Below are 17,828 nucleotides of genomic sequence, written 5' to 3' on the forward strand. Positions count from 1 at the left end.
AAAAAGGAGATGGGAGTCAGATGGACTGAGCGCAGAGCAGGAGCTGAGAGTGTTTTTTCTGGCCAACACACTTAGTGTTGCTGGTGCATTTTCTGCTTCCTTGAAAGGCCAGTGGGGGGAAAAAAGAGATTAAGGTCATCAAGATAATACAAAGAATATTCAAACTGGAAGCAGAGGGGAAATATAGAAGGTCTGTTTTTCCAATAGTAAGTAATCAGAGTACAGGAGGATGTAATTTGCAGATTAGGAAAATGAACAAAGACTATAAAATTAACTTTATGACAGAGAGAAGAACAGTCCATTTGAAGGGGGGAATAAACTAACCTCCATAAAGCTTTATGGCTGATACAATCAGTATGTTGTTTTAAACTAAATAGGAAATATCAGCAAATAATCAACCATGGGGCAGTCTTCAAGCCCTGGTTGTGTTGTAATCTGGATTTGATGCGACACACAACCCAAAAAGATTTTTTTGAGGCAGTGAAACCTTCACAGATTTCCAGTCCTGGCACTGTGGGTGTACTCGGAGGTGGGGAGCAGGAAGGGAGTGCAAATGTGAGCCAAACCTGTGGCTGACAGCTGTCAATCACCCATCCTCCCTTCCTCTGGTGCCTCTTTTCCAAGCAAACAAAGCCCAACCCTCTAAATGTGCTTCCTCCACAATGAAATCAAATTGTCTCTCACGCTCCTGCCAGCCCGGGAGCAGCTCAGGGGGTGGATCAGAAACGAGAGGCTTTAATTAGCAGGGGGACTGCAGGTTAGTGACAGAGCAGGAAGCTATAACAGGGACCCCCATCTCAGGGTGATAGAAACTGTGCTCAGCTCGTTGCAGGAGAAGCCATAGACAAATCCAAGGAAAATCTCTCTTTTTCCTCTCAAGAGGAAAATGTTGTGTTCCCTTGAATCAGTAAGAGTTGAGCTCCTGGTCTGGTCTGAAAGAATGGTGTCAGACTGGAGGAGAAAGAGATTTTTCTGACATAATTTTATATATCATCCTAATTTTTATTTCATTCACTTTCATTCTTATTTCTCCTTCAATTTTTTTTTTTTTAAGGTGAAAAGAGGGCAAAAGACTCACATTTGGTATATTCTGTTTTTCATGCTATTCATGCCTGTAAGTAAATTTTCCAGTAGCCTGTGAACCCACCTTGAGTTTTATGGGATTCCAATGCAAGCCCTCGGAGGAACTGTAACTCCAGAGCCACATTCTCAAATGGACATTTCTCTTGTTTCTTTTCTATTCTATTTTCCAGCAGAGAGGAAAATATACAAAGCAAATAAACAAATACATATAAAAAAAAAAAAAAACAAACCCAAGTGAGGGGCTGACTGTCCTCTCGAGAAATTCAAAGTAAATAATTAGGAATAGATCCAAAGGTTTTAATGAAGCTGCCTGGATGTAAATCTGCTGTCAGTTCAGCATAAACCTCCCAGGCTACTTAAAAAGGAGGAAAAACAAGTTTGCTCAGCAAGCAAGTTTGCTCCAGGACAGAATTCTCCTTGTTTGTGTGACACAAATCCCACCACGAGATGTTCAAATTTAAAGCATTATTTTTTTCTTTTTATTTAAATCAAAGTGCCTGATTGTGAGTGTCATACTGCCATTCCTGGGGTCTATATTCTCTCTTCAGAAACAGAGAGCAAAACTCTATAGGCCTGGGAAAGGTCAAGTGGCCTCAATAAAATACAAACAGACTCAAATTGTTGCTCAAACAATGCCACACAAAAGTATAAAAATCCTGAAGAATAAAGAGTTCTTTTATTAAGAATGGGAAGGTTCTGCTTCCAACTTTTTTTTCGATTTGTTATATATGTTATTATACACAAAGTCTTTCTTTAGGTGCTAAAAGCACAAGATTTTAGAAACTTTGTGTAAACTTCAGTTTTCTGTAAATTTTGGTTTTTGTTTTTGCAAAGCAGTTGTCTTCAGTTTTGTGAGTCAATTGAATCAAATGAAATTCAGGAAAAATCTTTCCCTGGAAATTTTTGAATTTCCTCATTAAAGAAGAATACCTCAAACAAACATTCAGCAAGCTCTGTGAAATCCTCTTCACTCATCAGGGAAAAAAAGGTACAAAAAACACCACGTGCCTTTGAAAACCTGCAGCCTGCTTTCTTCGTGTAAAACTTTCACCATTTGTGGGGCTATATTTAGCATTAAGAAAGTGATTTTTGTCTCCTTGAAGTCTCAGTTAAAAATGCAGAGCCACTTTTATGGCAGAGATTGGGAAGCTTTGTTAGTTGTGTTTCATTAAACGACCGTGCTCCTCACATGCATGAACATCTTCCTCCTTTAATGGCTCGCCCTGCCCCTTGTGATCAGCAGCAGGAAGGAGTTTGATATATTTGTCAGAAAGGCTGTCCTTAGTGAGCCAAAATAAAATGAGTTCTCTGATATGCAAGAAGTTAAATACTTTTAGACTGCCTTGGCTCGGGATCTGACATCTTTTACTAACACTTATTCTTAGGTGGAATCAGTAGTCAGAGACCTCAGAGGCGAGGGCAAGATTTCAAACCAGATTTATGCTCTTGAGCACTTTTAGAACTGTGTGTGTGTACACACACATCTATCACTGCAGTTATGGCCCATCCTGTAGCTATCTGGGAGGCTCCAGCTGCAACCCTTCCGAATGCCACGCGCTCCTCAGTGCTTTCCACCTTCATAGCTCCCCTGGGAGGGAAGGAAGTGTTATTTTCCCCATTTTACAGATGGGAACTGAGAGGTTCATGGGCAAGTAGGAAGATTGTGACAGGGTAAGGCATTAAGCACAACTTTTCCATGACAAAAACCGTGCACCTTGGAGTTTAGTGATCCCAGCCACGGGGGGTCCTCAGTTTGAGGCAAGAAAGCTCAAATTTTACCTGCATGGGACAGACCTTGTCACAACGAACAGCAGGGCCAGATGCCCCAAAACCCAGCATTCCCTTACTATGGGAACTAATGCTGGGTTACTTACTAATGCTCCTTCCAAGGGATGCCCTGGGCCTTGGGAATGCGCTGCAGAGGAGGGAAAGGAAGAACTCAGTGTCCCAGAGGTAAGAGCCTCACTCTGCTCAGGGCCTAGACGTGCAGAAGGATGAGGGGTCAGGCCAGATGCTGCTGGTTCTGCTCTAATTTGCTACTTTTGGAGGATGCAGGCAGCAAATTGCAGCAGTGAAATTGCAGGGCTGGGCTGTTGCTGCCTGCCTGAGGCCCAGGCAGGCAGAGCTCACTGCAGTGAGCAATATGGCAATTGTAAAACATGACTTTCTCCTTGGGACACTGCTGGGAGCCAATTTTACTCTGAGGTAAAGACCACATCTGTCAGGGTTCACCTCCTCTTCACAGGTCCTCTGGACAGTCATTCAGTGCCAACTTGTCCTGTGCAGGGGGAGAATTGGCTCCCAGCACATCTGTATCCCAAACTGCTGCTAGCAGATCATCAGCTGGTGCAGGCACCCTCTGCACAGCCTGGGTTACACAGATCTCATCCTGCAGGGTTATGGGTGGGATAGCAGCACTTAAACCTCTTTGGGCACCAGTCAGCACTGCACTTCCTCCAGGCTTGAAAGGAAAAAGCCATTTCAAAGCCAAGATTTTAGGAACAAAAGTGAACCTCTTAATTGCATTTTTCACTCAGGAATGTGAAGGAATCACTGTGAACCTTGAAATTTTGATATGTACCAGACCAGTAAATAGATTTGGCTTTGTTTTTTTAATGTTTTGCATACTTTGTTTTTCAAACTTTCACCAGCTCTGCTTTGTTTCAGTTAATGAAATTCTTCTATTGCAGCACTGGGACTTTTAAAGCATTTTCGTAACCTCCTGTCTTGGTCTCCAAGGTATAAACATTATTTTATAATTAGCCTTCACAACTATGTTATACATTTGAAAAGGAGGAAAAAAAATGTTTTTCCCCCATTTTTATATAGGGGAATTACAGTTTCTATCTGGGGACTGAAAGAATGTGCGTGTATGCGCGCGCAGAGGAGAGAGAGAGATTCAATCTGTTAAAATTTCATCTCCTGCCAGTTACACATGAAATCATCATTTAGGAGAGAGAGTGGGAAATTACTGAGTGCATTAGAAAAATCCTCACTCTGTCCTTAATGAAACTACACTAAAAGATGATGGGAGAGGGAAGATTTAGGGACATTTGTGTTCCACCAAGAAAACATGGGGACGGAACATTGACTTTTTGCCCCCTGTTATGTAACTTGGCATCAGGCTCTCGGTAGCTGATCCTGATGGGAACTAATTTGTCTCTTGCCCTTATTCCTGCCAATCCCCTATGATGTTTTCTTATGGCCACTTCATATCAGAATAAAGCTGTCACCAAGGTAACCACGTGTGCATATGCACAATCGTGTACACACACTGTGTAATTAAGTCCAAGTGTAAATCATAATATTCACCACAGCGTGCAGCACTGATGTGCTCCAGGAGCCCTCACACTGTGCTTTTGGTGGGGGCTTGGCCTCACAGTTTTCCATGATGGGGAAACTGAGTCACAGGGGAGGCTGGGAGCCTCCCAGACACAGGGAGAGGCAGTGCATCCATCAGGCTCCTGCAGTGTGGGGAGAGCACACAGCTTTTTCCATAGGCACCACTTATTATTGTAGCCACTGATCTTTAAACTCAGGTCCTCTGAAGTGTTTCTGCCAGGTTTATCCTTATCCAGGCAGAATTTTTTGTGCAATTACTTGTAGACAGAAGAGCTTCTCCTCCACCCAGACCAGGATGGTTGCGCATGGACTCGTGTAAGGATCCTTGCCTTGACTTCAGTAAAATTTGGATCAAGTCCCAGCAATCTCTCCAGCCTTTGTAGGAGGGAGCAGCCCCACACGAAGGGAAGCTGCCTTGAACCATTTCTGAAGTAGTAGCTTTCTGTGCTGTAATAAATTTTCAGGATGTTTTCAACAGAGAGAATAAATCCATAGGAGAGATGGCTTAATGGATTTTGAATTTTCTAACAAGGAATGTGCCAAGTCTTTTCCAATAGAAAAGTACCCTTGAATCTTTCACTCAGGTATGTGACAGGTGCTTGAATTACGGTGCATTTCCAAAGGTTTGGTTGTTTTGGTTTTTTTTTTTCATGTGGAGGAAGATGCTCATCCAAAGCCTAAGCTAAAGGGAAGCTTTTACAGATAAAAGAGCAATCCAAGGAAGGGGAGGAAGTAGGAAACAAGTGGTTAATTTCTGTTTTCAGAAACCTCATGGGAAAAAAATCCATATGAGCATGGTAAAATATTAGTCTATGTCTTTTGAAAGCCTCCGAAAAGATTTGTGTGAAGCGTGCAGTTAAGTGGGAAGGATACAGGTGTTTTCAGAGCTCTTGCAGCCTACGAGCAGGCCTGGGGCAAACCTGAGCGCACGGAATAATGTAACGAGAAACATCCCTCCCTGCTTCAGCGGGAAAATGCAAATAGGCTCATCTCCTCTTTTGAGGAGGACTTCAGATAAGGCACTCCTGGAGCCAAGGAGCCTGTTTGGTGTCTTCCCAGCCTGGAATATTACAGTGGGAGGGAGTGAGTGGCACACATGAAGCTGGCAGCATGGGGATGGGGATGGGGATGGGGATGGGGATGGGGATGGGGATGGGGATGGGGATGGGGATGTCCGAGGGTGCAGACAATGCCCCTCTCTCTGCTCCACTCATCCACAAGATTTGTCAGCTGCCAGCTTTGCTCCTCCTGTCTTTGTCCCTGCCAGTACCCTGAGTGCCCACATTCAGCTGCTGGCATTTGGGGGCTGCTGGAACTTTTAGAGGAGCAGCCCAAGTGAGAGGTGCAGCAGAGCCCTGCCTGTCACAGAATGAAGGATCCGAGATTTGCTGGGGCCTGGCTGCCTCCTGCTCCCCTCCTCCTCCAGCCACATCCCTTTCAAGGAAAGGCACTGAAAGATGTTTTGATTTCATTTTGCAAGTAGTCTGCTAAAAACATTTATTTCCCGCCTTTTCTCTCAGTTCGTTTTCTTCGCTAGTTCAGACTTCAGAAGAATCAACAAGTTTCTTTTTTTCCATGCCCATTAAGAATAATATTTTTTCAAAAGTTTAGGTGGGATCCAATGGCATGAACTTCATTGCAAGAGCTGAAATGGGTAAGGAGCTTTTCTGAAAAACCCAGTCCCAGCTAGGACTGCTGAGCTATGCAGGTAACCAGCAAATAATTAAGGCTAACACAGAAATTCAGCACCAGTTGGGTGACAGAATTCCCTTCTCACCATAGAAAATCCCAGAAGAAAAGAAGATGATTTTAATTATGACAGGTTTTTTTTTCAGAAGTTTTACAAAGTATTCCCCCTTCACCTCTCACTGAATAATTTTAATAACTCTTGGAAAATGTCAGTTGACATCAACTCTTGTCTTTGCTTTTTAATTTTTCTCTTTTTTTTTGCTATTAATGTTTTGTAATTTTGTATAATCCATGACTGTGGATATCAAAGTAACATGGATGTCAAACATTACCATGTTTTAAAAACTCCAGCTCCAGGCATCATGTAAATGCCTGCTTTTGTGGCAAGGGAGAAAAAAATAGCCTGGCAGGTGGAAGAACTCTGGTCAATCTTAGTGCAGCCTTAAATAAAAGCACAAAAATATCTAAATATTTTGAATTCTGTTTTTTCAAGCAAAGCTGATCAGATCTCCAGGCCTGATTGGCGGTGCCTGAAGACTTAAGCTTGGCAGTTCTACATTGACTGTGATATAATTTTTATCTACTAGAGAAGAGAAAGGACTAGAATTCAGCTTGCCAAACTAGATTTTGATGTCTGTCATCAAAGAAAAATACTGACTTGCTATTTCGGGCTGCTCAGTTAGTTTACATAGCAGTCCTCCTATTTTTAAAAGTTAAAATATTTTTCATACTTCTTTAAAAACAAACTGTTCACTAACCAACTGACAGTCCAGTAATAGAATTAATTTCAATAGATACATCAAAGAACTAAAAGAAAATGGTAAGTGTTCCCTTATATAAAATAAATATTTTCCATTTAAGTTTTCATCTGCTCCTGAAATATAGGAAAATCAAAATTATAACTGGCATTCACAAGCCAATTATTGAACTCAACAGCCCAATTCTGAATTTTCACTGATTTAATTAAGAGCAACATTTGGGCCTAGCTAGAAGCAATAATAAGTGCTTCTTCATTAGGTGTTTTCAGTGTAATTTCTTAAGGGAAAAGATAGATGCTTCTAAATCTGTCATTTGGTGAACTGTTCTGTGTAATATATTAGAGCCATTGATTAGAGTAACATGGCAAAAAGCAAAGCCTGATTGATCATCCATGCAGTCAATGGGTGTCTTTGATTAAGCCCAAAAAGAGCAGTATAAAATCACAGTAATTCCAGGCAATGTAGAGACACACTCTTGCTCTGCATCCCAAATTCCACTCCAGGGTCTGTCAGTGCCTAATCTGGATTTCCTGGGGAGCAGCAATTCCATCTCACCAAGGCATTTGAGGTTGCAACACTTCCCTTTTGTTCTACAGAGGAATGAAAAGCAAACAAGTTAAAGTCAGATGCACACACCGAGTTTTGTTGAGGCACTTGCTGGCAGCTGTTAAAGAGCAGGGCAGTTTGTGCAGTGACTCAAATCTCTGCCTGTTGTGGCCAACCAAGCCTTGAAGTCTTGATCTTCACCACTCCGAAAGCAACTTGGAGCTCAGGACCCCCAGTGCTGGGTCTCCAGGAAACATTTTGGCTCCTGTGTCAGTGCTGGCACCCCTGCACCTCATTCTGCACTGGCAATGCCATGGCTGGTCCTGCTGGACCCTCCCAGACGAGGCTGTAGGGTCACAGGGGCGTGACTGCTGTGAGCCATTGTCCATCCACTCCCAGCAGTGATGAGGCTTGTTGTTATCACAATATCAGTTTATCCAACAAAACTTCCAAAATATTTAACCTGGCTGTTTCCTACTCCCTTTCCTGGGTTCAGGCAGCTTTGTTTTACATTAGCACTTATATTAACATTGTTATCCTTCCCTCCAGTGGATAAGTCATGTTTTTTCTTACATGCCAATGGACCCTGTTCCTCATCAAGAGCGTAGACACCAATCAGCACTTACAGGTATTTTCAAATGAGTTAAGTGAGTTGGGTGCCTGATTTCCTTTGCTGTTCATTAGGATTAAGCACTTACTTGCCAAGTTTTTGTACATCCTGCTGCATCCTTGACTACCTAAGACCTTTGTTAACTGGTTTCTTAAGCGTTTGATTTGGTGTTTATGTTTTTCTCCAAAGTACAAAATGTTCCCGTTTGTGGAAGCATTGGTATGTGCTGTCTATCTGCCTGGAGATTCTGTGATGAGGAGGGGAGGGAAGTAGCCAGTGACAATGATTTCTCTTGCTGATTTTTTTTCCTCCCCTCACATAATTTAAATCAAAATATCTAAACCTCAGACCTGAAACCAACTTCACAGTCTTACTTTGTATGTAAAAATATTCCATTTAAATCAGCAGTAAAGCTAACATGAAAGTGCCAATAAATAATATATGCAAAGAGTTTTTTTTATCAATATATAAAGAAATGTGGAGTTGTGAAGCTGCTGAAAACAAGCATTAGGAAATGTAATGAAGCAAGAATTAGAACAGCATAGTTCCTCTGGCCATTATAAATGAGAACGCCAGGTACCTGGAGAACAGGAAAACTGATGAGTACAGTCTGTTCAGGAGAGAAGGAGGAAAATTTCCCCCAGGAACACATTTCAAATTACTTATTTATGAACTGATGAACTGGGAGACCACCTATAGAGAGACAGGAGCAAGCAGTCTGCTGCAGACAGCTACAGAACTCCAGCTAATTGTGCTGCTGTTTTCTGTTATAACTCCTGCTCTCCAGCTGGGCTTCGGAGGCAGGAAATTTAGGCATTGACTAGAAGTTGCACTTTCCCTCCTTCTTGTCGGCATAAATATATACATGTATATTTTAATCTGCTGGAATAATTCAGCAAAGGCCTGGGAAAACAGCTGCTGCCTTTGTCATTACAGTGTTAGGGAGTTTGTGGGGTAGAGCTTCCAAGGGAAAAGTTTTTAAGCATGTATTCATCCCTTGGCAAAGGTGACTCCAAAATTTGGAGATATACGGGCTGAAATTGAAATATGGAATGTTCCTCTGTTTTTGTCTCTGAACATCACTGTCAGGGTTTTTAGCTGCACAGGAAGAGAGACATGCAGGCACATATACCCAGTAAATACCATGTGTATTAATTGTGTAAATACATGGGGCTGTGCGCGCAGACAGACTTCATACAAATTTCCTACATAAATCTCTGCTGGCTGATATATTTTCTCTCTCCATGTTCACATATACACAAGAATCACGATGATATTTCATTTATCCAGGTACAAGTATAGAATGGATACAGTTTGCTCCATAATACAGAAATCCTAATGTAGCACAAGTTCTAAGAGCTGTTTAAGGAAAAAGAATAACTTCAGGTACTTGTTAACAAGATCTAATGAGATGGAGAAGAGATAGTTAAATTACTGTAAATATTAAGTGGCTGAAAATTAATTTCAGAAGACTTCATCAGCTGAAGCACAGAGGTTCTTAACAGAGAATTCATTTTATCAGTTTAGAAAATGGAATTTGGGTGTCTGCCTTGTAGGAGAGACCGAAGAACCTTTAGCAGAGAGCTGTGAGGCTCCAAGATAATTTCCATGGATGGACAGTCTCAGCCTGTGTTGTGAGTTAGCACAGGGGCTCTGCATGGTGGTACCCAGTGATTTGAGTCATGGCTCACTACAACCCCTCCAGCTGAAGGCTCACATGTGAGACTAGCCTGGAGGTTAAATATAGAAGTGAGAACTGGGGAACACCGAGCACACAGCATATTTGCCTTCCAGAGGAAAGAAAAGTTGATTGCCCTGGATGAAATGTGCTGCTTTATCAGAGAGATGATTCCTCCAGGAGTCAGGGACCAGGTGTCCAAAGGGTTGGCAGTTGTGTGTTGGGATCTCAGACTGTTCCTGGCACTCAGGTGAGGGCCAGCACAGGTCCCAGAGCACTGGTCCAGTGTCCTGCCTACATGAACAGCCTCCCTGGATGTTCTCTGCTGAACTCAGCACTGGCTGCAGATTTCAAATGCAGCTGGTTCAGAGTGCACTGCATTTAGCCCTCTGAAAAATGGTGAAGGCAAAGAGCAAAAAGGTAAGAGATGTCTCTGAAAGAGCAGGATACCATCGTTTGCCATGTACTGGGTATCCAGGTGTGCTTGGTGAACACTGAAACCTGGTGAAGTCAACCCAAGAGGCTGAGAAGGAATGTCAAAATTTCAAACCTGCCAAGTACTGAGCAGTGGTTTCAGTGGGAGCTGGGAGTGCTCTCTGGCTGCACAGACACTGATTTCCTTTCTTCTGTCCTGTAGGTACATTGGCAAGTCAATATAGGGGAAATGTGCAATGCTGTTGCTGTTGCTGCATGTGTTCCATGAATAGAGAATGTAGTTTTCCCATCCTGTCATTTATTATGAAATGCTAAGGATGGGACTGGAGTGACACAGTGGATCTATCACTGCTCTTCATTAGGTTTGACACCCAGAACACTTTAGAGTTTGTAGCAATAGGACCTAGAAAAACTGTTAACCCCAATAAAACCCCTGTAAGGATGTGCAGAGATAAAAGGGAACTTCAACAAAGTGGAAAATTTTATAGCAGTGAGACAGAGAGAGAGAAGAGCATCAAGATTTATTGCAAATGACTAGTAGCAAGAGGTTCAAGCATTAGCTAATTTTTATTTGCTTCTTTTATCATTAAATTTTAAACAACCAAAGAGTCAGTGATGGTATTAACGCTGCTTCAATGAAGAAACAAATACTTTCATTATTGCTTCTGTTCTTAAAAAAAAATCCTCCTGCTAAAATGAATATGGAACAGCGTCACACCTCAGTGAAACTTTTTCCTTAAGTATTCAGAACATTTTGTGAGGCTGATCAGTTGGGATTTTTTTTTTTTAAATACCCGACTTGGTTACACTGGCAGGTATTCACAAGTGACAATTATTTCAACATTAATTTGATAGCTCCCGACAGCCTCGGAGATGGGATAGAATCACCTGGAAGCTGGCATTTTGCATTGTACCATTCTGTCTATATGGGAACTGTCATCTTCCATTCAATATGGGAAATGCTATCTGCATACAGGCTTCAAAAAAGTTATAATTTCTTCTAAGTGATTGAAACTCATAGATCTCTCTCTTTCTCTCTCCCTTTTCAAGCTACACCTGAGAGGTAGCAATGATGACAGGCTGGTTTAGCACAGCTCTTGCCAAGATTAAGTAGTTGTCAGACAGATATCATTGGAGACTAAGGGATTGCTTTTGGAAGTCATTCTGAATTGCTAACTAACCGGGAGCTTGTTCCTAGACGGGCGCGGATTCTTTTGTTTCCAGGGATTGACACATCTGCAGTAACAATGGAGCACCCCTCGCCTGATACCTGATTTGTGCTGGTCACCGTTTTAGCTGGAAAAGAGGATCTAATGAATGCCCCTTTCACCACTTATTTGCAAAAGCAGAAAACACCCAGAGCTGCTATTTTTGGACTGTTGGCTTGAGCAATTTGATTATTTATGGCTAAGTGAAAATATTCTCAGCAATCCCGTTCATTGTCAGAACAGACTTACATATCACATGAATGTGTGTTAAGGTCCAGCAATAACCTCTCCAGTGTCAGCTTTGCCAGTTTTTCAGCAGGCTGGTGGGGAGGGATGTGTGTGTAACTGCCTGCTGTATTCTGCTCACCTCCCCTTCATACACATCCAGTGACAGCCCCCGATGAACAGGGAGTAGCAGAGGCTGACAGGTCAGCTGTAACACAACAAGTTGTCACTGTCATGGGAACATGGCAAGTGGAAAGCAGATGAAGTTGCCTAGAGGATGTTTTCATCAATTTAGTGTTATATACAAGCTAATAAATCTGCAGACACTCTTGTTCCACTCTACACAATGTGTGTGAGGGAAAATGACTGAGCTTTGCCTGGCTTGGCATTTACTGGACCAGCTGCAGTGGCCACTTGAGCTAATAGTGTCAATGATTTAATTCCTTTCACTCCCCGCCTTTCCTAATGACGTATTTCCCATGGGACTGCAGACTGAAAAGTTTATTTTTAAGCATGGCTGAGAGACTGGCTCTCTAGAGAGCTTTGGAAATTGCAGGGGGCTGCTTCTTCAGAAGAGGATGAGGTGGGAGGTAAGAGGTATGAGGATGTCTTCACCTCTGGAAGAGGCAATCATGGGACAGGGAAGAGTTCACTTGTCAGAAAGTCTGGAAAACAGCCTAGACCCCCCAGAACTGCCCATGTTGGCTGGTTGGGCATTCTTAAATTAATCAAAACTTCCAGCCCTTGGCATGATGAATTAGTAGAGATGAGTAGTTTTCATTCTCCAAGCACCCAGATATTAAATAGATGAACACTAGCATAGCAGAAAGTAGCACACTGGGGGGATAATGGGTATTATTACAATGCTTAAGGAGCCCTTCTGGATGTTCTGTGGGTCCCTTCCAGCTCAGGACATTCTGTCATCCTGTGAAATTGTATGAGGAAGGGGTTTACCTTTATGAATAGCTCGTGGATAATTTGTGGGAAATCCATGTTTTGTTAGTTTAATAATTGGCATGGGGTCATTGCTCTTTCCTGCCTGGTTGACTCCTCACTCAGCTGACATAGTGCAAACCTGAGTGATACAATCAGACAAATGACAATAGGCTTGAAGGGATTTTTGGGGTACTTTTGCTTGTGGATGAACTCAGGATGATACATTGCTCCAGATCTGTACTCTTGGGTTCAGCCACCACCACCTGACTTGTAGCAGGTGAGCTGAGGGGTAGCACTTTTTATCTATTAGCACTTTTCATCTCCTGGAATCCCCTGATTATTTCACTGATACTGAAACACGCTCTCAGCTATAGAAACAGCTTGACTGAACCTTGCACTGGTGTCATGCAAATGGTTCGATTGATTTCAAATAGAAATTGCTAATTTATTCTCTGTGCTGTTATATCTTTGTTCAAAGGAAGCCCAAAATACCCCATAATTTAAAACTCTTTTATATCTGTAACTCTCACCTGGGTGTCTTCTTGGTACAGAACTTACTCAAGTCATTAACTCTCAGTTCAAAGTTATTCACATTGAAGAACTTTGTGAATAAGGCTGAGATTGCAGTTAAATATGTAAATTCAACCACAGTATTCTCAAAATGGTCTAGTAAATCAATGTTAATGATAGTAGTTTCCCATATAACATATTTAATTCTTCCTCTTCAAAGCATTTTACAAAGAAACTCCATTTTACAATAAATACACAGAAGTACAGAGCACAGGAAGCACAGAGAGAAATTGGTAGTCTGAAAAAAAAAAAAGGAAAGAGGCTTAGGAGTAAAAATTTTCTCATAAATGAAAGATTGGAATTTTGTGATTTTAAGAAATGTAACTAGCTCTTGTTAAAAAAAAACTATAAAGCAATTTGCAAAGTTTTCTGAATTTTTACTTTGATCTTGAAACATAATAAAAATGTAAGAGTACAGATATTTCAGGCAGAACTGTTATTTCAAGTGTGCATCAGCAGGTGCAAGTAGCCATTCCCATTGCCTGTAAGCTACTGTTTTCTTTCTATAATGTCACATTAAAAAAAAAAGAAAGGAAATAAACATCCCATACCTCAGAAACACCTGAAAATAAAAACCACTCTGCTACTACCACAGTTTTACACCTACTCACCCAGTGTTTCCTGTACCCACCCTGAAACAATGAAGCCTCTGCAAATTCACAACATTAAGTGTGAATAGGAAACTGAGCATCTATTCAGAGGCTGGCAAATGCTACAGCCTGACAGAGTGGCTGTGCTAAAATATTTCTGCTCTGTGTGATATTGCACACTCTATACTAATCTGTGTCTCTCAGCTGACATGACAATAAATAGTTATTAAAACAAACATGCAAATGATTTATAGTTAAATAGTCTTAAATAAACCTACACTACCAGTGAATTTTGTGACACCAAAAATTGTCAAATACATCTACTTCCACTGGAAATTGTTCCTTTAGATCTCCATTCCGAGGCAAGAAATGGTATTATGGGGTAATTTAATCTATCATGTGATTATGTTCTCATAACCAGGCCTTTAACACACCAGACTGAATTGTCTTTGTGAGTAAATCCAGTGCCACAAAACAGTTTTGCCAGCAGAGACTTTGTCCCCCAAAATACATCAAATCAAGGGCTTGCAAACCCCAGCAGAATTCCATTATAGCATACACATGGAAATATATTTAAAGCCAGCTAGGTTTATGTATTTTGGGATTCCCTGTCATGAATGTCAGAAAAGATTTAAGGCCATGCTAATTTTGCTTGGGTCACTTTTTCTCCCCACTGACCTGTGGGCTGAATAGAGATGGTCAGCAGCAATATATATCCATTTATTCTGCTTGTCCCTGTTCCTGCATCAAGTAGAAAGTAAAAAGCAGCTCATGAACCCTATATTTAAACTTCCTTTCCTGTTTTTTTTTTTTTTTTTTATTTTCACTGATCCTTCCAGAAAAATCATGTTATGGCAAATGAAGTTTCCTAGGGATTTTTTTTTTTGCAAAGAGAGGGTCTAAAATAGGTCAGTGACAGCTGAAAAATTGCATTCACTTCATATTCATTTGCTGAAGGAGACTGAAATTTCTCCTGAGCACTGCTTCAATTTCACTTATTCTTGCCCCAAGTTTTCCTGCACTAGGATGTTACATAGCAAGAAATGACCAAAACCACAATCAGTGTGGGACTTGGGTAGTTAAAAACCAGTTTTCAACAGCAACAAAAAATGGCTGTTGTTTTGTACCTCACTGATAAATGAACATCTATTGTTCTTCTGCCCTGGAAATTAATAATAACTGGACCAGTTGCCTTAGAGACAGCCAGGCAGCCATTAGCAATCAGTAAAAATTAATGTACTGCAGGGAATTTAGCAAGGAAATGTGTTTAAGTGTGTGGGGCACCTTAACCACCCATCCAAGATGGGTGAGCGCCGGAGTCTCCATGCCCCTAAATACAGACAAGGTGTTCTTCTCAAGAGAGAGGGGTCCCTACCATAGACCCTAACTCTGTGAGGAGCACTGTGGTTTTTTGACTTCTCTTGCCTTGAAAGCACGAATTTCCTCTGGAAATGCAGAGGAAATGCCCAACATGGCAGCAGCTCCTTGTTGCCCTGCAGAGCTCAGGCTCCTCCTGCACGGCTGTGCTCCTGCCCCGTGAAAGGTTCTCTCAGGCAGTGTAGCTGTGCTTTAAAAAGTCCCCGAGAGCTTTTAAAGCTGTCAGCACCATTATCATTCATGATGCAACTGGTTTCCAAGCCTGGCTTCTGTTTTTCCAGTGGGCAGTTGGAGTCCCCCTGGATAATTCCCTGGGGTGGAGTAGGGGGGCTGCTCAGACCAAGCCCGCTGTTGTGGAACTCTTTGTGCCATGTGGGGTGGCTGTGACTGCTGCTGCCATGCTCAGCCCCAGGATGCTCCTGGGGGATGCTTTGGACCCTCCCAGCCCCACTCTCCTGAACAGGGCTGGATTTGCACTGCAAGGAGTGCTCTTCCTGCAAGGACAGCAGCTAAGCCTCCTGCAGGTTTTACATTTTTCTTTGCCTCCTCCTGTTTCTCCCTTCCTGATGAGAGTGGGATTCCATGTGGGTGCTGCTGTCTGGGATGGCTGAGCCTGGATGTTTGGGCGCCTGATGGTGGCTGCCTCGTGTTCTGGTAGGGCAGGCTGTCATTAGATGATTACAAGCTGCAATTAAAGATCTGCTTCCTAATGGGTGCAGATGGACCCCGTGAGGACACAGCCACTGCAGGTGGTCAAGGCTTCCACTGGCTGCCTTCCCCCTCTGTCCTTGCATCTTCTTGAGGGGGTTGGCCCCCTCCTGCCTCTTGCAGGCAAATTGCACCTCAGTGTTGACCACTTGTGTGGTTCAGGAATACAAGAATCCAACAAATCTGCTGGCAAGTGCCTTCCCTGAGGAACTCCCTGCAGCAGAGGAATTACCAGTTTTGTGCAGACACTCGGGTGAGACCTGGACTGGTCCATGGATAACACGTTCATAAGTTCTGTTAAAATCAGTGGGAATGGTGAATCACTAGCTGAGAACTGAATTTCACACCTTGCTATCCAGAGGCATGACTGATTTATAGAATGGATGGGGTGGGTGAGTAAATAAGGGAAGCAGAGCTCTGGGAATTAAGGAAATTTAAAAAGAAAAAAAAAAAAGAAAGTTTCAAATGTAAAGCACTGGTGAGTCCCTGGCAGTCATTTCTTCCTGTGACATCTGGCAAATGGGGAGAATGACTGAATTGAATTAGCTTCTGATTTTGGAGGGGAACTAAAATATTAACACTGGAGTGTCACCAACAGCTCTCCACCAGCACAACTGGAGAGAGCAGCATCCAGAAATCCCTGGCCTTGAAAGTCAGGGTGATCCAAAAGGATATCTCCAAAAGTGGGTGGATTTCTGTCAGATACCATCCATAGACCAGTCACTTGGGAACACCTAAAGGAGACACGGAAGGGAGCTACCACATCCTACTGGCAAATAGACTGGTCTGAGCTGAGAGAGATTCTCCCCAAACCCACAAAATTTTTTTAGAGTTTCTTGGAAAACTTCTTCTGTCGTTGGTGTCAGACAAACCAGATGGGAATTCTGAACTGATGATCACATTTTGAGGCTGGAATGCAACATCTGGAGTTGATCAGCATTCCGCACAGGCTGATCAATCATTAGGTGGAACTGATTATTACCATCTCCTCCTTTTACTCTTGATTCACTTAGAACTGATTTTTTTTTCTTTCAATGAAAATAAAAGAAGACAAAAAGCATGAAACACAGCTCCTTTGTAGAGACTGAGGTTATGTGACTCACAGTGACTAACTCTTTACACATATCTCTTGTTGCAGTATCAAATGGAGCAGGGATGAGATAGATCTGCTCTAGTAAATATAAAATATCATGGGTCATATTACTCAGCAACAGGGATTTTGCAGCAGCAGCAGTTTTGAAGTAAGACCTTTTCAATAAGTCACTATTTATAGAAAGATTGGGACTAACGCTGCGAGCGTCACTGTCTGACACCGGGGTTATTTAGGAGTGTGCTACGTGTGATACAAACACACTCAAGGCTGTGCCAGTTTGGCCACCAGCAAAAACAGAAATGCAAAACACAAAAATAATTTCCCAGCCTCTGAAAAATCTATCACCCTCCTTGCATTTGTCTTGCAGGAAAGAGAAAATGACAAGGCGATGTGCAAACCAGGCCACATGTGCACAGCACTGCTCTCACATGTGTTTCATATATCAGCACCATTGTCAGACACTTCAACCACTTCCCAAGTGCTGATAAAACCAGCTCCAGCACTGCTCCCCAGGAGAGCCACTGGCTTGTCTCTCCCCCTGCATCCCAGGGATGTGCTGGAGGACCATCTCTGGATGTGTTCAAAACAAGACTGGATGTGGCCATGGTGTAGTTGAGGTGCTGGGGCTGGGTTGGACTCGATGATCTTGAAGGTCTCTTCCAACCTAGTGATTCTGTGTGAATTCTGTGTGACCACAGAACACAGCAAACATCATTTCAGATCTCTGGCACTTGTGTTTCCAGTGCCAACGCACTGTAAAAAGAATATCCACAAGCCAAGCCCAGCATTTGCATCCCTTGTGCACATCTCCGCTGAGTCTGGACCTGCATTTCCCTGTGGACATTCCTCCACCCAGGGTGGTTTGTGGAGATGCAGATAAATTGCTCAAGGGAAAATGAACTGTGACTGAAATTCTTCAAAATATCCATTGTGCAACCTAAAAGTGAGCCCATTTTGGGACTATCTTGTTCTAACTCATT

Source organism: Motacilla alba, chromosome 13 (genome assembly GCF_015832195.1).
Source record: "Motacilla alba alba isolate MOTALB_02 chromosome 13, Motacilla_alba_V1.0_pri, whole genome shotgun sequence".
Taxonomy (NCBI): domain Eukaryota; kingdom Metazoa; phylum Chordata; class Aves; order Passeriformes; family Motacillidae; genus Motacilla; species Motacilla alba.